General features: G+C 47.9%; 1 non-coding gene and 4 pseudogenes across 1 annotated transcript; all 5 read right to left on the bottom strand.

The window, feature by feature from the left end:
• Positions 1-572: 572 nt before the first annotated feature.
• LOC143956164 (U2 spliceosomal RNA) lies at positions 573-724 on the bottom strand (annotated as a pseudogene).
• A 475-nt stretch (positions 725-1,199) lies between these two features.
• Positions 1,200-1,303, bottom strand: LOC143956207 (U6 spliceosomal RNA). Its single transcript, XR_013269865.1, has one exon. It is a non-coding gene; the product is annotated as a U6 spliceosomal RNA (small nuclear RNA).
• A 1,064-nt stretch (positions 1,304-2,367) lies between these two features.
• On the bottom strand, positions 2,368-2,475 carry LOC143955947 (U2 spliceosomal RNA; annotated as a pseudogene).
• Positions 2,476-12,234: 9,759 nt separating this feature from the next.
• LOC143955955 (U2 spliceosomal RNA) lies at positions 12,235-12,342 on the bottom strand (annotated as a pseudogene).
• A 2,291-nt stretch (positions 12,343-14,633) lies between these two features.
• Positions 14,634-14,733, bottom strand: LOC143956215 (U6 spliceosomal RNA; annotated as a pseudogene).
• Between the last annotated feature and the right edge of the window lie 2,387 nt (positions 14,734-17,120).

Genomic DNA, 17,120 nt, shown 5'->3' with positions numbered 1-17,120 from the left:
ACCTTCTGCAGACCTGGAACGACACAAAAGTTATAAAAAATGTACCTTTTGTGAAGGCCTGGACCGAAAGCATTTCCGCTTTTGCTGAACCCCTGCTCCAGGATCATCTTCTTTCCAAAGATCTCCGGGGTCATGTCGGGGACTCTTCCGTCCACCTCCTTCAGCTGCAGAACGACCGTCTGCTTCATCCAAGGCTCTAGGGTAGGGAGCCCGTCTGCAGGGGGGGAAGGCTTGGCTGGTCTCGGCTGGCTGGCGCTGGCCGGGGTAGAGGTGGAGGTTGAGGCAGCAACATTCTCGGGGACCTTGGTGGAAGTGGCTGGGGCGGGGTTCTTCTTGCTTATGCTGGTCTTCTTGTCACTCTTCCCCATCTTCAAGGAGGAGGATGTCGCCTCAGCTGCTTCTTGTTTCCTCGAAGTCTTCGCTCTGAAGCCTTTACAAAGGCTCTTGCATCTACTGCCCGGAGGTAGTAATGCGGAGAGGGGGGGAGGAGGGAAGACCACAATCTCGTTCCTTGTGGAGGCTAAGCCTCTAGCCCAATAGCAGCAAGTAGATGAAGCTGAATTTAATCAACGATCCTCCAAGGCCGAGCAGAGGGTACCCCACAAGGACCTAATGGCTTGGATAGATACAAGTGGTTCTCAACGTCCTAGCTGTGAAGCAGAGACACCCCTAAAGGCTATAGTCGATACTACACTTGATCTTAGCCAAAAGGCCGAGAAGCGATTGCATGACTGCGCAATTACCAGTTAAAGCAGCGCAGTGCGAAATTGTAAAAAGACCTCTGGTGCTTAGGCTGTTTATTGGTCCGGGGCTGAAGTGGTTAAACATGATTTTTTGTTTTTCTTCAAAATTTTCCATATTTCTTTGTTTGTTTAGCAAAAAAATTAAAACCCCAGCTGTGATTAAATACCACCAAAAGAAGGCTCTATTTGTGGGGAAAAAATGTAATTTGGGTAGAGTGTTGTATGACCGCGTCATTAACATTCAAAGTGCGTCAGTGCCGAAAGCTGAAAATTGGTCTGGGCAGGAGGGGGCCTTAAGTGCCCAGTAAGCAAGTGGTTAAATAGCACAAAAAGAAAGCGCTCGCTGAAAAAGTACAACTGCACTGCCAATCTAACCGCAATATATAAGTAGGTTTTTTATTTTTTAGTATAGCCAATGGCAAGAGTACACGAGAGAACAAGATCTAAAAGCTTAAAGAAAATGTGGTTCGCTATGCGATTAAGCGTGTCATCCTTGCGCAGGGGCCATGCTAATCTTCTCTGTATCGATCCACTTTAAGTATTTTTTTTTCTTTTTGAAAGCCTGTGGCGTGCAAAACACACTCCAAAAAACTTCACCCGGTGCATAAAAAATGAGCACACACATAAAGAGTAACACAAAAAAGTGCAGACGGGTACACAAGTCCTCTAAAATCAGAGGACCTTGTCCTGAATCCCCCGGGGCGTTAGGCTCCTGACAGGGACAAGGACACTTAAAACTTGGTCTTCCTGGCCGAAACCAGTCAGACCTCGTTCTTTGGAAGGTCTGCCGAAACAGACCCACCCAAATACTAGGTGAGGCTCCCCCGAAGGAAGACTCCAACCAAGAGGGCGAACTAAGCCAAAAGACCATGTCCACCCCTTCCCCAGACTTTCAGGACAGGCCCTAGAACCTGTGACCCTACTCATCACAGCAAACGTGCAAAGTGACAAAACACACACTGAAAATAAATAAAAAGTGGGGAAGGGATAGTGGAGAGGAGAGTGAAAAGGTGGTCGTTGTGTGAAACAACGACCAGGCACTCCGGCCAGGAATAAAAAATTCCTCTGGTCCCAGCCAAAAGGCCCGGCCCAAGAGGCAGGTGCTAAAAAAGCGTGTTATGGTGCAGTGACCTTGGTGCCCAAAATCAAAGTGACCCTCACTCACAGTGATTCTTAGGTACCCCCGGACTGCCACTCCAGGGGCACATACTCCATAGGCTTTCAAGACCGCCCTGACCCACGGTCCGGACCACAGCAGCCCCCACCCCAGACAGGAAGGCATGAAGACTAGGAAGCTTGGTGAGAGCCCTTTACCATCAGGCTCCACCGTCGCTCCCGTCACTCCTTCCTAATTACATTCGGGAAGTACTAACCGCTCCTCCCCCCCTACATAGGGTGCAGCCAGTTTTCCCTCCCGAAAAACTGTCCGGGGCTAGAACTACCCCAATCCAGGCCAGAAGGCCAGGTACCCGACCCTCTGGATTAGACCAGGCATCACCCATCCTCACCAGGTGCATCCTTCCAGACGGCTCAGACTCGACCATGCATCGGCCCCCAGTTTACTGTCGGGCGGCACGACGTGGCCCCAACCGAAACCGTCCTTCCGGATGCAAATTACGCCATCGGAGAGCGCCGCCCAAACCCTTTCGAATAGGGATGTAACAGCGCCTCCTTTGGCAACTGATAAGAACAGATACTACACTTGATCTTAGCCAAAAGGCCAAGAAGCAAAGAAGAGGGTGCAGGAGATGATCACCAGAACCAGCGCCGTGATATAGAGCACTGACACCTGCACCGTGATAGAGTGATCTGAAACCAGCACCGTGACATAACACGTGTATGAGGTGAATCTGGGATCGACAACTACAAGCATTCTTTTTTTATATGTGAAATTCTGAAAATTCAGGAATCTTGAGATAATGGAGGCGAGGGAAGGTAAAGGTAGGCAAAGGAAAGGGTGCAGGAGATGATCACCAGAACCAGCACCGTGATATAGAGCACTGACACCTGCACAGTGATAGAGTGATCTGACACCAGCACCGTGACATAACACATGTATGAGGTGAATCTGGGATCGACAACTACAAGCATTCTTTTTTTTATATGTGAAATTCTGAAAATGCAGGAATCTTGAGATTAGGGATGAGCTTCGTGTTCGAGTCGAACATACGTTCGACTCGAACATTGGCTGTTCGTCCGTTCGGCGAAGTCCGAACATTTTGGTCCGTTCGCGCCAAATTCGTGTGGCGCTCACGGCCCACAATGCACTGCGATGGCGCAGTGCATTGCTGGCTCATGATTGGCCAAGCATGCACTGTGACCCCGCATGCTTGGCCAATCGCAGCGCCAGCAGCGAGGAGAGCCATGATTGGCCACAGGCAGGATGCCTGTGGCCAATCATAGCTCAGGCTGTGTAGTGCACGCCCCACACTATATAAGGCCGCCAGCGCGGCGGCCTTGTGTAGTGTGTTGTCGTCTGAAGCAGTGGGTGTTCTGTGTACCTTCAACACAGTACACACCAATCGTTTTCGGACGATTTTTGATCTTGCTGTTGTGTAGTGGTTGTTGTCTGCGTGCCCTGACCGCAGTATACACCGCTATATTCACCTCACCTATATAGCTAGTGATCTATCTTTTATAATAGAGCTTGCAGTCAGTAGTGTTAGGAGATAGTGCGTGCTGTCTGCGTGCTCTGTACCCAGTACATACCGCTATATCCACCTACATAGCTCTTCTCTATTTGAGACCACTTGCCATCTGCAGGAGTTATTGGAAGTTGTGTGTGCCTCCAGCACAGCACAGTATACATCTGTATATACCCCTTTATCTCTGGTGTTCTATAATAAAGGCATCTGCAGGAGTTAGTGGGTGTTGTGTGCCTCTAGCACAATATACACTACTCAACTGCTTTTTTACCCAACTCCCTTCAGGTCATTACCATGTCTGGAAGGCCAGCAAGGAGAGGCAGACAGGCGCGAGCCGATAAAAGAGGGCAAGCAGGCTCTGTGTCTAGAGACAACACTGCTGGTCGTGGACGCGGTGCATTGTCATCAGCACGTGGTCATGGGACACGCTTGTCCTTCTTTTCGGCAGCTGTTGAACCGCAACATGCCAACGACTTGGTAGAGTGGATGACCAAGCCCTCTTCATCCTCCTCATCCTCTCTCACCCAGTCTCAGGGTACTAGCAAAGCAGCTGCCAACGCATCGTCTTCCCTCCTCTCAATGTCATCATCAGTGACTCCTTCCCTAGACCCACCACGTCCTCCTGAGGAGTCTCCTGAACTCTTCGAGCACAGTGTTGGGTACATGCTCCAGGAGGATGCCCAGTGTTTTGTGGGCTCTGATGATGACACTCAGCTAGAGGAAGGCAGTAGCGTGAGCGCAGAGAGAGGGGATGCTGAAGAAGGACAGCAATCTGGCAGTCATGTTCCACAAGCTGCAGCATACTGCCAGGTTTGCTACAGCGATGAAGAGGGAGGGGATGATGAGGGCACTGCCTCTGCGCGTTATTCTAAAAGTTCTTTGGTGTGGGCCTTTTTTGAGATGAGTGCATCAGATCGCACCGCTGCTATTTTCAACATATGTCTCAAGCGTATCTCACGTGGCCAAAACATCAGCCGCTTGGGCACCACATGCTTGACCAGACATATGTTGACCTGCCATGCAGCTCGTTGGCAAGCGTACCTCAAAGACCCACACCAAAGAACAAAGCGGACCTCTCCTTGCTCCTCATCAGCTGGCATCTCCAACCCCACTAGACCTTCAGTCCTCTCTGAAACCTGCTCTGAGAGGAATGAAGGTGTAGAATTAGGTGTGTCACAGCCAAGTGCTTCCGGGAACTCTGCTAGCGGTACACCCACGTCCGATTATAGCAGGCAAATGTCCCTGCCCCAGCTGCTGGACCGGTGAAAGAAGTTCACTCCCAGCCATCCACATGCCCAGCGGTTGAATGCTAGCTTGGCTAAATTGCTAGCACTTCAACTGCTGCCTTTTCAGTTGGTAGACTCGGCCCCCTTCCGTGAGTTTGTACAATGTGTGGTACAATGTGTGGTTCCTCAGTGGCAGGTCCCCAAACGCCACTTTTTCTCACGGAAGGCGATTCCGGCTCTCTACCGGCATGTGGAAGACAATGTCCTTGCCTCGCTGGACAGGGCGGTCAGCGGTAAGGTGCATATTACCACTGACTCATGGTCCAGCAGGCATGGACAGGGACGTTACCTGTCTTTCACGGCCCATTGGGTCACTCTTCTGGCAGCTGGGAAGGATGCAGGACAAGGTGCAGTAGTGTTGGAGGTTGTTCCGCCACCACGCCTCCAAAATGCTACTATTGGTTGTGACACACCTCTCTCCTCCACCCCCTCCTCTTCTTCTTCCTCCATGGCCTCTTCCAGTGCTCTGTCCTCAGAACCAGCGGTGCTCCGTAGGCGTTCCAGGGGCTACGCAAGTACGCAGGCAAAACGATGCCATGCCGTGCTTGCGCTGTTTTGTTTGGGGGACAGGAGCCACACTGGGGCGGATGTTTTGTCAGCTCTGCAGGGGCAGGCCGAGAGGTGGTTGACGCCACGCCAGCTTAAGCCAGGAATGGTGGTTTGCGACAATGGCACCAACCTCCTCTCCGCCCTCCGACAGGGACAACTGACCCATGTGCCCTGTGTAGCTCACGTCCTTAACCTGGTGGTGCAGCGGTTCTTGGGCAGGTACCCCGGCTTACAGGATGTCCTGAAGCAGGCCAGGAAAGTCTGTGTGCATTTCCGACGATCATTTAATGCCTGTGCTCGGCTGGCTGAGCTCCAAAAGGAGTTGAACCTGCCCAAGAACCGCCTTATATGTGACATGCCCACCAGATGGAACTCAACATTGGCCATGCTGCAGCGGCTGCACACGCAGCAGAGGGCCATCAATGAGTACCTGTGCGACTACGGCACCAGGACAGGGTCAGGGGAGCTCGGTTTTTTCTCACCACGCCAGTGGGGCATGATCAGGGATGCATGCACTGTCCTGTCACCGTTTGAGGAGGCCACAAGGATGGTGAGCAGTGACAGTGCATGCATCAGTGACACTGTACCTCTTGTCCACCTCTTGGAGCATACGCTGCGTGGAATAATGGACAGGGCACTTGAGGCAGAACAGAGGCAGGAAGAGGAGGACTTCCTTGCCTCTCAAGGCCCCCTTTATCCAGACAGTGTTCCTGCTGTGCCACCCATCACACAGGAAGAGGGTGAGGAGGAGGAAGAGGAGGAGGAGGATGATTGTGTCAGCATGGAGGTGGAGGCTGGCACTCAGCATCAGCAGCAGCAGCAGCAGTCTTGTAGGGATGATTTACAGTCCCAAGAAACACGTGGACTTGTACGTGGCTGGGAGGAGGTAGCTGCGGATCATGTTGTCCTTAGTGACCCAGAGGACTCCGGACCGAATGCCTCAGCTAACCTACGCTGCATGGCCTCCCTGATCCTGCAAAGCCCGCGGAAGGATCCTTGCATTCTTCGGATCAAGGAGAGGGACCATTACTGGCTGGCCACTCTCCTTGATCCACGGTACAAGGGTAAGGTTGCTGACCTTATCTTGCCATCGCAGAGGGAGCAGAGGATGAGACATCTCCGGGAGGCCTTGCAGAAAGGTCTGTGCAACACGTTCCCAGAGACTGGGAGGTTACAAACTCCTGGTCCTGGACAACGTGTTGCTGAGGCATCGGTCAGAAGGAGCGGTGGAGAAGGTGGCCGTCTGACTGATGCTTTCAGACAATTTTTTAGTCCGCAGCCCCAAGGTATGATCGGTTCCAGCAACCATCGCCAGCGTCTGATTTACATGGTGCAGGAATACCTAGGGGCAAGGTCAGACTTGGACACCTTTCCCACCGAAAATCCTCTGGCTTACTGGGTCTTGAGGATGGATCACTGGCCAGAGCTTGCACAGTATGCAATTGAGCTACTGGCCTGTCCTGCATCCAGCGTTCTTTCGGAACGCACCTTCAGTGCTGCTGGTGGCTTTGTTACTGATCACAGGGTGCGCCTGTCCACCGAATCAGTTGATCGACTGACCTTCATCAAGATGAATCAGTCTTGGATCACCCACAGCTACCAAGCACCTGAAGCTGATGTAACAGAATAATTTTTTTTGAAATATCACATCTCTTCAAGACTGCCTATGCTGATGCTGAGTGACTGTCCTGTTATGTTGATTGTCTATCCTCTTCCTCCTCCGCTGATATGTTGGAAGAACATTTCTGGTTCTGGTTGATGCCATCAGCCCAAATTTTCTGCCCCTGTTTAACAGGGGCGTTTAAGTACAATTTTTGATGCAATGCTTTGCAGCAGGGCTAATTCCTGCAATCAAACAAGAGTATATGGGAGAGGTTGCAGTGTGGTGGCACCAAGCACCAGTGCCTAAGGCCCAATTTTTCTGCCCCTGTTTAACAGGGGCGTTTAATTACAATTTTTGATGCAATGCTTTGCAGCAGGGCTAATTCCTGCAATAAAACTAGAGTATATGGCAGAGGTTGCAGTGTGGTGGCACCAGCAGCAGTGCCTAAGGCCAAATTTTTCTGCCCCTGTTTAACAGGGGCGTTTAAGTACAATTTTTGATGCAATGCTTTGCAGCAGGGCTAATTCCTGCAATAAAACTAGAGTATATGGAAGAGGTTGCAGTGTGGTGGCACCAGCAGCAGTTCCTAAGGCCAAATTTTTCTGCCCCTGTTTAACAGGGACATGTAATTACAATTCTTGATATAATATTTCACAGGAGGGCCCCTTTCTGTGCCCACCCAGAGTAACGGTGAGGACTTATAGTGTTGTGGCACCAGCACCACAACCACCAAAGGTCAATTTTTCTACCACTGTTCAACAATGGCATGTAATTACAATTCTTGATATAATCATTCACAGCAGGGCGCTCCAGCGCCCACCAAGAGTCACTTTGAGGGCTTACAATGTTGTGGCAAAACCAACACCTTGTTCCGCCATTTCTGCAGAGCATATAGGGCAGGCCCCTACTTTCAAACATCCAATTTACAAACATCTCCTACTTGCAAACGGAAGGAGACAACAGCAAGTGAGATGAAAAAAGATGGACGACAAAACAAATTATACAGGCGTGATAACCCTTCCCTATGTTTTCCAAAAAGCTTAAAAATAGTTTTTTTGACTGGAGCTACACTTTAAAAATGTACCAGTTGAAAATTACAAACAGATTCAACTTAACACAACAAACCTACACAGTCCCTGTCTTGTTTGCACCGCCTGTATACTGCTGTTCTGAGTATATAGGGCCTGGGGGCCACACGCATTTCCTTTTTTTAATATGGGTACAGGGTTCCCCTTAATATGCGTACAAGACCCAAATAGGCTGGTAATGGGCAGGGAGGGCTACCCATGCCATTTTTCTCAATGATTTTCAACCATATTGCAGGAACCAGATATAACATTAAAACCGCAAGCAGTTTTAAATGGTGTTATTTCCGTTTAATGTCATTTTGTGCAGGGACTGTTCTAAACACGGGAAACACGTGGCACTTCACAGGCATACTACAGACACCCCCCAGGCACCATATTTAAAGGAATATTTCACTTTTTTTTCACTTTAATCGTCATTAAAATCAGTGCTCCCGCCAAAACGGCCATTTTTAAAAACATTTTAGGCATTGACCCATGTCCCCTGGGGCAGGAGCCAGGTCCCCAAACCCTTTTTAGGACAGTATCTTGCATATTAGCCGTTAAAATGAGCACTTTTCATTTCGAACGTTCGAGTCCCATAGACTTCAATGGGGTTCTAAAGTTCGTTCGAATTTGGGGTCCGTTCGAAAGTTCTGGTGCAAACCGAACTGGAGGGTGTTCGGCTCATCCCTACTTGAGATAATGGAGGCGAGGGAAGGTCAGGGTAGGCAAAGAAAAGGGTGCAGGAGATGATCACCAGCACCAGCACCGTGATATAGAGCACTGACACCTGCACCGTGATAGAGTGATCTGACACCAGCACCGTGACATAACACATGTATGAGGTGAATCTGGGATAGACAACTACAAGCATTCTTTTTTTTATATGTGAAATTCTGAAAATGCAGGAATCTTGAGATAATGGAGGCGAGGGAAGGTCAGGGTAGGCAAAGAAAAGGGTGCAGGAGATGAAAAGGGTGCAGGAGATGATCACCAGCACCAGCACCGTGATATAGAGCACTGACACCTGCACCGTGATAGAGTGATCTGACACCAGCACCGTGACATAACACATGTATGAGGTGAATCTGGGATCGACAACTACAAGCATTCTTTTTTTATATGTGAAATTCTGAAAATTCAGGAATCTTGAGATAATGGAGGTGAGGGAAGGTCAGGGTAGGCAAAGAATCATCTCCTGCACCCTCTTCTTTGCCTACCCTGACCTTCCCTCGCCTCCATTATCTCAAGATTCCTGAATTTTAAGACTTTCACATATAAAAAAAGAATGCTTGTAGTTGTCTATCCCAGATTCACCTCATACATGTGTTATGTCACGGTGCTGGTGTCAGATCACTCTATCACGGTGCAGGTGTCAGTGCTCTATATCACGGTGCTGGTGATCATCTCCTGCACCCTTTTCTTTGCCTACCCTGACCTTCCCTCGCCTCCATGATCTCAAGATTCCTGAATTTTCAGAATTTCACATATAAAAAAAGAATGCTTGTAGTTGTCGATCCCAGATTCACCTCATACATGTGTTATGTCACGGTACTGGTGTCAGATCACTCTATCACGGTGCAGGTGTCTTTGCTGTATGTCATGCTGCTAATGTCAGTGCTCTCTAGAGGTCGACCGAAAAAAAAAGGGCTAACTTGCGTTTGACAGACCTCTGCACAAATATCGCGTCACATAAAATATTGCAACAACTGCTATTTTATTCCCTAGGGTCTCTGCTAAAAAAATATATATATAATTTTTGGGGCTTCTGAGTGATTTTTTAGCAGAAAATACTGGATTTTTACTTGTAAGCAACAAGTGTCAGAAAAGATTTAGTCTTTAAATGGTTAAACTGGGAACTTCTACACAAGGGGTTAAGCCCATTGAAAAAGAAACATTGTATCATTTTGTTCTTTTCTTGGCAGCCTGCCCAGAGAGGATGAAAGTCCTTCACTGATGTCTTCAGGCAACTTACATTGACTTCTATCACAGAAGTCTTTTGCAAGTCATAATAAGCATAATGACTGAGATCCGGAATTCGTAAACAAAAGTTTGTATTCCGTACAGAATTCGGACGCACGGCAATTCGTATTTCGGATCCTCCCGAACGTACGAATTTTGAGATTCGTACGAAACGAATCGCACATGTCTACTGATGACAGATGACACTAAAACGTGGCACTGATGACAGATGGCACTAATACATGGCACTGATGACAAAAACAATTAGTACTGTCTGTGATACTTTATTTATTTTCTTTTTTTTTTTCTGTTCACAAATGTTGGTCCTTTCCATTTGGCAAAAAAAAAAATCAAATAAATTAAAAACCCCTGTGGTGATTAACCACTAGGGATCCGCACTATAGCCGAAATGATGGCTACAGCGTGGACCTGCATTGCCGGGACAACGTCCCGTGCACAAGCAGCCTGCGTGCCCCCTGACGGGCGCACGCGGTGCGCTCTGTGATCAGCGAGTCCATGAGACTCGCCGGATCACAGATGGGAGTAAGGGATCGATCCCAACCCCCTACCATGTGATCAAGCTGTCAGCCAATGACAGCTGATCATGTGATGTCAACACTGCCGGTAATCGGCTATTTTTAAGCGCGAGGAGAAAAAAAAAGCTGATCACCGGCGTCAGTGAGATGGACATCAGTCCCAATCACTGCGATGTGCCACCAGATCCCCAGTGCCCATCTGTGCCCCCCCACGAGTGCCGTCCACCAGCGCCACCTGTCAGTGCATATCAATGAAGCAGCAAAATGACCTGTTTGCAAAATTGTATTAAAAAACTATTAAACATGATTTTTTTGTTTTTCTTCAAAATTTTCCATATTTCTTTGTTTGTTTAGCAAAAAAATTAAAACCCCAGCTGTGATTAAATACCACCAAACGAAGGCTCTATTTGTGGGGAAAAAATGTAATTTGGGTAGAGTGTTGTATGACCGCGTCATTGACATTCAAAGTGCGTCAGCGCCGAAAGCTGAAAATTGGTCTGGGCAGGAGGGGGCCTTAAGTGCCCAGTAAGCAAGTGGTTAAATAGCACAAAAAGAAAGCGCTCGCTGAAAAAGTACAACTGCACCGCCAATCTAACCACAATATATAAGTAGGTTTTTTTATTTTTTAGTATAGCCAATGGCAAGAGTACACGAGATAACAAGATCTAAAAGCTTAAAGAAAATGTGTTTTGCCACGCGATTAAGCGCGCCATCCTTGCACAGGGGCCATGCAATCGATCCACTTTAAGTATTTTTTTTTTTTTTTTTTTAAAGCCAGTGGCGTGCAAAACACACTCCAAAAAACTTCACCCGGTGCATAAAAAATGTGCACACACATAAAGAGTGACACAAAAAAGTGCAGACGGGTACACAAGTCCTCTAAAATCAGAGGACCTTGTCCTGAATCCCCCGGGGCGTTAGGCTCCTGACAGGGACAAGGACACTTAAAACTTGGTCTTCCTGGCCGAAACCAGTCAGACCTCGTTCTTTGGAAGGTCTGCCGAAACAGACCCACCCAAATACTAGGTAGGGCTCCCCCGAAGGAAGACCCCAAACCCTAAGGCAGAGGGTGAACTAAGCCAGAAGGCCATGTCCACCCCCACACCAGACTTTCAGGACAGGCCCTAGAACCTGTGACCCTACTCATCACAGCAAACGTGCAAAGTGACAAAACACACACTGAAAATAAATAAAAAATGGGGAAGGGATAGTGGAGAGGAGAGTGAAAAGGTGGTCGTTGTGTGAAACAACGACCAGGCCCTCCGGCCGGGAATAAAAAAATTCCTCTGGTCCCAGCCAAAAGGCCCGGCCCAAGAGGCAGGTGCTAAAAAAGCGTGTCATGGTGCAGTGACCGTGGTGCCCAAAATCAAAGTGACCCTCACTCACAGTGATTGTTAGGCACCCCTGGACTGCCACTCCAGGGGCACATACTCCAAAGGCTTTCAAGACCGCCCCCGACCCCCGGCCCAGACCACAGCAGCCCCCACCCCAGACAGGAAGGCATGAAGATCAGGAAGCTTGGTGAGAGCCCTTTACCATCAGGCTCCACCGTCGCTCCCCTCACTCCTTCCTAATTATATTCGGATGTACTAACCGGCACTCCCCCTAGCCTAGAGAGTAACCAGCGTTCCTTTCCGAAAAACTGCCCGGGGCTAGAACTACCCCAATTCAGACCAGAGGCCGGGAACCCGGCCCTCTGGATCCGACCAGGCAGCACCCGCCCTCACCAGGGGCATCCTTCCAGATGGCTCAGACTCAACCATGCATCGGCCCCCAGTTTACTGTCGGGCGGCACGACGTGGCCCCTACCAAAACCATCCTTCGGGATGCAAATTACACCATCGGAGAGCGCCGCCCAAACCCTCTCAAATAGGGATGGACCAGCGCCTCCTTTGGCAACTGATAAGAACAGATACTACACTTGATCTTAGCCAAAAGGCCGAGAAGCAAAGAAGAGGGTGCAGGAGATGATCACCAGAACCAGCACTGTGATATAGAGCACTGACACCTGCACCGTGATAGAGTGATCTGACACCAGCACCGTGACATAACACATGTATGAGGTGAATCTGGGATCGACAACTACAAGCATTCTTTTTTTATATGTGAAATTCAGAAAATTCAGGAATCTTGAGATAATGGAGGCGAGGGAAGGTCAGGGTAGGCAAAGAAAAGGGTGCAGGAGATGATCACCAGAACCAGCACCGTGATATAGAGCACTGACACCTGCACTGTAATAGAGTGATCTGACACCAGCACCGTGACATAACACATGTATGAGGTGAATCTGGGATCGACAACTACAAGCATTCTTTTTTTTATATGTGAAATTCTGAAAATGCAGGAATCTTGAGATAATGGAGGCGAGGGAAGGTCAGGGTAGGCAAAAAAAAGGGTGCAGGAGATGATCACCAGCACCGTGATATAGAGCACTGACACCTGCACCGTGATAGAGTGATCTGACACCAGCACCGTGACATAACACATGTATGAGGTGAATCTGGGATCGACAACTACAAACATTCTTTTTTTTATATGTGAAATTCAGGAATCTTGAGATAATGGAGGCGAGGGAAGGTCAGGGTAGGCAAAGAAGAGGGTGCAGGAGATGATCACCAGAACCAGCACCGTGATATAGAGCACTGACACCAGCACCGTGACATAACACATGTATGAGGTGAATCTGGGATCGACAACTACAAGCATTCTTTTTTTTATATGTGAAATTCTGAAAATGCAGGAATCTTGAGATAATGGAGGCAAGGGAAGGTCAGGGTAGGCAAAGAAAAGGGTGCAGGAGATGATCACCAGCACCAGCACCGTGATATAGAGCACAGACACCTGCACCATGATAGAGTGATCTGACACCAGCACCGTGACATAACACATGTATGAGGTGAATCTGGGATCGACAACTACAAGCATTCTTTTTTTATATGTGAAAGTCTTAAAATTCAGGAATTCAGAGATAATGGAGGCGAGGGAAGGTCTTGGCAGCCTGCCCAGAGAGGATGAAAGTCCTTCACTGATGTCTTCAGGCAACTTACATTGACTTCTATCACAGAAGTCTTTTGCAAGTCATACTAAGCATAATGACTGAGATCCGGACTTCGTAAACAAAAGTTTGTATTCCGTACAGAATTCGGACGCACGGCAATTCGTATTTCGGATCCTCCCGAACATACGAATTTTGAGAAATTCGTACGAATTTGAGATTCGTACGAAACGAATCGCACATGTCTACTGATGAGATGGCACTAAAATGTGGCACTGATGACAGATGGCACTAATACATGGCACTGATGACAAAAACAATTAGTTCTGTCTGTGATACTTTATTTATTTTCATTTTTTTTTTCTGTTCACAAATGTTGGTCCTTTCCATTTGGCAAAAAAAAATCAAATAAATTAAAAACCCCTGTGGTGATTAACCACTAGGGATCCGCACTATAGCCAAATGACGGCTACAGCGTGGACCTGCATTGCCGGGACGACGTCCCATGCACAAGCAGCCTGTGTGCCCCCTGACAGGCGCAAGCGGTGCGCACTGTGATCAGCGAGTCCATGAGACTCGCCGGATCACATATCAGAGTAAGGGATCGATCCCAACCCCCTACCAAGTGATCAAGCTGTCAGCCAATGACAGCTGATCATGTGATGTCAACACAGCCGGTAATCGGCTATTTTTAAGCGCGAGGAGAAAAAAAAAAGCCGATCACCGGCGTCAGTGAGATGGACATCAGTCCCAATCACTGCGATGTGCCACCAGATCCCCAGTGCCCATCTGTTCCCCCCCACAAGTGCCGCCCACCAGCGCCACCTGTCAGTGCATATCAATGAAGCAGCAAAATGACCTGTTTGCAAAATTGTATAACAAACTATTAAACATGATTTTTTTGTTTTTCTTCAAAATTTTCCATATTTCTTTGTTTGTTTAGCAAAAAAATTAAAACCCTAGCTGTGATTAAATACCACCAAAAGAAGGCTCTATTTGTGGGGAAAAAATGTAATTTGGGTAGAGTGTTGTATGACCGCATCATTGACATTCAAAGTGCGTCAGCGCCGAAAGCTGAAAATTGGTCTGGGCAGGAGGGGGCCTTAAGTGCCCAGTAAGCAAGTGGTTAAATAGAAAGCGCTCGCTGAAAAAGTACAACTGCACCGCCAATCTAACCGCAATATATAAGTAGTTTTTTTTATTTTTTAGTATAGCCAATGGCAAGAGTACACGAGATAACAAGATCTAAAATCTTAAAGAAAATGTGCGATTAAGCGTGTCATCCTTGCTCAGGGGCCATGCTAATCTTCTCTGTATCGATCCACTTTAAGTATATGTTTTAAAAGCTTTATTAGGTCAGTAAAAAAATATACAAGTTCACATTTGAACTTTACAATACTTTTTAACAGGTATACATAAGTAAATGATACAGAGTCCACATATCATACTTTACAATCTAATTTTCCATTACTTAGTTTGAAGATGTAAACCATTTTTCCTGACACCACAACTTGCTTTTGTTTGTAGAATGCTTTTCATCAAGCAAAACATATAAACGCATTGCACTAAAACTCAAAGACATGCATTCATTAACTGTTACCTCATTAGAATTAAAGATTATCTTATTTCTGACTTTCCACAGAGCTTCTTTGAAAGAGTTTATAATTTTCCATAAAATCACAAATTTAGCCTGTGGTATAGTCTCCACCTTGCCATAAAGAACCAACTCATAGTTTAAATCTTTAATTCCCGCTACCTGAACTAGAAGTGGTTTAACTTTCCTCCAGAGCTCTTTGGCATAAAAGCAGTCCCACAGAAAATGCTTTACAGTCTCCTTAGATCTACACAAGGACCTTGGACATTTAGCTGATGGTATCACGCCTCTCTTGTGCTGAAAGGCTTTGGTAGGTAGGCATTCGTGCACACAGGCCCATGCTAAATCTTTTTGACCATTAAAGAGCTGTTTATGACTAACTTTTGCCCAAACAGTTTTTACCTCCACTTCTGGCATTTGAATGATAGGAATTAGAGTTTCAGCAGCATTAAAATGCAGTTTCAACTTTAATTTTTTAACAGAAAATTGTATTAGACAAATCAGCATTACATTGCAAAGTACAGTAGATCCGATATTACACAGTTGTAGAAAGGAAAAGAAAAACCACCTTCATCCAGTATCCATTCATATATCAATAATCCAGCAGTACAGATAACAGGAGTATCCATTACCCTATCATAAATGCAGGACATCCCCAGCGGAACTTCACAGCCATCATGCAGGTACCTAACATTTGCGCGAGCCCGCGGAAGGGGGAGGCCAGGGAGGAAATGGTCGGGAGAGAGAGGACAGGGGGGGGGGATCACCACCGTCTCAGCTCAACTCAAAGTTAGGGGGAGGGGGAACCAGGATCAGCGGACGCATCTATCCAGGATGACCAAATTTTATCAAATTTCCCCGGGCATTGTCTACTTTCATAGGTCAACTTATACAGGGGGAGCACCAGGTTCACTGATTTCCTCCACAAGGCAGGGGTAGGGGGGTCCTCGAGTTTCCATTTCAATAGAATCTCGCGTCTGGCATAATACAATGCGAAGGTAAGGCACAGTTTACAGTACCTGTCCCCCTCAACGTCTGCCAAATGACTCAATAGTAGGGTTTGAGGGTCGACCTGAAGGTTCGACCCGGTCACAGCATTTAGCGTAGAAACCACTTCCTCCCAGTAGGGCTGGATTTTGGGACATGACCAGACCATGTGCCAGAAAGTGCCCTCCTCCTGTTTACACCTTTGACAATTAGGGTCTCTTTGGGGGTAAATCCGCGCCAGCCTCTGTGGGGTGAAGTAGGCCCTATGCAGGAATTTAAATTGTATAAACCTGTCTTTCGTGGCTATCATTGTTGGAATGTAAGAAGTCAGGCACTCCTCCCAATCCTCCTCCCCCAGGGACGGAATGTCCGAACTCCACTTCTCCCGGGTCTTGGTCAAACTAGTGTCATGTTCCACCGTTAGGTAAAGATATAAGGTCGACAGGGTTCTCCCCATCACCCTGGAAGTCAGTAGGCGTTCAATGGAGTCCGATTCCAGAGTCAGAGGGGCAGGAAACTGAGCCCCAAAGGCGTGCTTCAGTTGCCAATATCTGAACTGGAAAGAAATTGGAAGCCCATATGTACGTCTCAGTTCTTGGAAAGTCATTAGCCTACCCTGATGAACTATGTGCTTTAAAGTGACGATCCCTCTTTTCGCCCACAGAGAAGGGTCTGGGATACTATTCAGGTGAGGGAGCATGGGGTTGCCCCATAGGGGCATATGTGGGGAGATGTGATTGGGCTTTCCATAGCTCCTCCTTGCCTCCCGCCAGACCCTCACCGTGGTACGCATCAAGCCCGTCATGGAGGAGCTCGCTCTAAGCCCCCGAAATGGTAGGTTGCTCAGAGCTGCATAGGAGCCAAGGATGGCTGCCTCCAGGGTGACCGCCGGGTTTTGTGTGGGCTGGGAGAACCACCACCGAATTGTGACCAAAACGGCCGCCCAGTAGTAGATCTGAAAGTTTGGGAGCGCCAGGCCCCTAAGCTGCGGATGAGGCACGCGAGGGGTCGAGGAGTGGAGTGGGAAAAGAACCGATTTGTCCCAATAGATGCGGATACCGGAGTACCGACCGAATCGATTAATCAGTTCCAGTGCAGTGCCCAAAGAAGACGACGCGTCCGCTAAATAAAGCAGAGCGTCATCTGCATACAA

This window comes from Lithobates pipiens, unplaced genomic scaffold (assembly GCF_037356315.1).
Source record: "Lithobates pipiens isolate NorthernLeopardFrog02 unplaced genomic scaffold, aLitPip1_a1.2 Scaffold_10, whole genome shotgun sequence".
NCBI lineage: Eukaryota > Metazoa > Chordata > Amphibia > Anura > Ranidae > Lithobates > Lithobates pipiens.
Note: the sequence above shows the minus strand (reverse complement) of the source record. Positions and strands in the feature narration are given on the sequence as shown.